This window comes from Mesoplodon bidens (assembly GCF_964165515.1).
Source record: "Mesoplodon bidens genome assembly, chromosome: 5".
Lineage (NCBI taxonomy): Eukaryota > Metazoa > Chordata > Mammalia > Artiodactyla > Ziphiidae > Mesoplodon > Mesoplodon bidens.
In genome coordinates, this window is record NC_138161.1 from 31,843,440 (window position 1) to 31,846,041 (window position 2,602).

The following is a 2,602-nucleotide window of genomic DNA, read 5'->3' on the forward strand; positions in this document are numbered from 1 at the left end:
CACTGATGAACATAGATGCAAAAATCATCAACAAAAATCCTCAACAATATTTGATTCAGCAAACAGAATCCAAGAGCACATTAAAAGCATCATACACCATGATCAAGTGAGGTTTATCCCAAGAATGCAAGGATTCTTCAATATATGCAAATCAATCGATGCGATAACCCATATTAACAAATTGAGGGAGAAAAAACATATGATCATCTCAATAGATGCAGAAAAAGCTTTCAACAAAATTCAACAACAATTTATGATAAAAAACCCTCCAGAAAGTAGGCACAGAGGGAACTTACATCAACATAATAAAGGCCACATATGACAAACCCACAGCCAACATCATTCTCAATGGTGAAAACTGAAACCATTTCCTCTAAGATCAAGAGAAAGACAAGGTTGTCCACTCTCACCACTATTATTCAACATACTTTTGGATGTTTTAGCCACAGCAATCAGAAAAGATAAAGAAATAAAAGGAATCCAAATCACAAAGAAGAAATAAAGGTGTCACTGTTTGTAGACGACATGATACTATACATAGAGAATCCTAAAGATGCTACCAGAAAACTACTACAGCTAATCAATGAATTTGGTAAAGTAGCAGGATACAAAATTAATGCACAGAAATCTCTTGCATTCCTATACACTAATGATGAAAAATCTGAAAGAGAAATTAAGGAAACACTCCCACTGACCACTGCAACAAAAAGAATAAAATACCTAGGAATAAACCTACCTAAGGAGACAAAAGACCTGTATGCAGAAAACTATAAGACACTGAGAAAATAAATTAAAGATGATACAAAACACTTGGAGAGATATACCATGTTCTTGGATTGGAATAATCAACATTGTGAAAATGACTATACTACCCAAAGCAATATACAGATTCAATGCAATCCCTATCACACTATCAATGGCATTTTTAACCGAACTAGAACAAAAAAATTCATAATTTGTATGGAAACACAAAAGACCCCGAATAGCCAAAGCAGTCTTGAGAAAGCCAAATGGATATGGAGGATTCAAGCTCCCTGACTTCAGACTATACTACAAAGCTACAGTAATCAAGACAGTATGGTACTGGCACAGAAACAGAAATATAGATTAATGGAACAGGATAGAAAGCCTAGATATAAACTGACACACATATGATTACCTTATTTTTGATAAAGGAGGCAAGAATATACAAAGGAGAAAAGACAGCCTCTTCAATAAGTGGTGCTGGGAAAACTGGACAGCTACATGTAAAAGAAAGAAGGTAGAACACTCCTTAACACCACACACAAAAATAAACTCAAAATGGATTAAAGACCTAAATGTAAGGCCAGATACTATAAAACTCTTAGAGGAAAACATAGGCAGAACACTCCATGGCATAAATCACAGCAAGACCCTTTTTGACCCACTTCCTAGAGAAATGGAAATAAAAATAAAAATAAACAAATGGGACCTAATGAAACTTAAAAGCTTTTGCACAACAAAGGAAACCATAAACAAGACGAAAAGACAACTCTCAGAATGGGAGAAAATATTTGCAAATGAAGCAACTGACAAAGGATTAATCTCCAATATTTACAAGCAGCTCATGTAGCTCAATGTTAAAAAAACAAACAACCCAATCCAAAAATGAGCCGAAGACCTAAATAGACATTTCTCCAAAGAAGATATACAGATTGGCCAGAAACACATGAAAGGATGTTCAACATCATTAATCATTTGAGAAATGCAAATCAAAACTACAATGAGGTATCATCTCACACCAGTCAGAATCACCATCTTCAAAAAATCTACAAACAATAAATGCTGGAGAGGGTGTGGAGAAAAGGGAACCCTCTTGCACTGTTGGTGGGAATGTAAATTGATACAGCCACTATGGAGAACAGTATGGAGGTTCCTTAAAAACAAAAAATAGAACTACCACACAACCCAGCAATGCCACTACTGGGCATATACCCTGAGAAAACCATTATTCAGAAAGTGTCATGTACCACAATGTTCATTGAAGCTCTATTTACAATAGCCAGGATATGGAAACAACCTAAGTGTCCATCAACAGATGAATGGCTAAAGAAGATGTTGTACATATATATGATTATATGATGGAATATACCTCAGCCATAAAAAGAAATGAAATTGAGTTATTTGTAGTGAGGTGGATGGACTTAGAGTCTGTCATAGAGAGTGAAGTAAGTCAGAAAGAGAAAAACAAATACCATAGCTAACCCATATATATGGAATCTAAAAATAATAATAATAATAAATAAAGGTTATGAAGAACCTAGGGGCAGGACAGGAATAAAGATGCAGACGTAGAGAATGGACTTGAGGATATGGGGAAGGGGAAGGGTAAGCTGTGACGAAGTGAGAGAGTGGCATGGACTTATATATACTACCAAATGTAAAATAGATAGCTAGTGGGAAGCAACCACGTAGCACAAGGTTATTCAGCTCCATGCTTTGTGACCACCTAGAAGGGTGGGATAGTGAGGGTGGGAGGGAGACGCAAGAGGGAGGGCTAGGGGGATATATGTATATGTATAGGTGATTCACTTTGTTATAAAGCAGAAACTAACACACCATTGTAAACAATTATACTCCA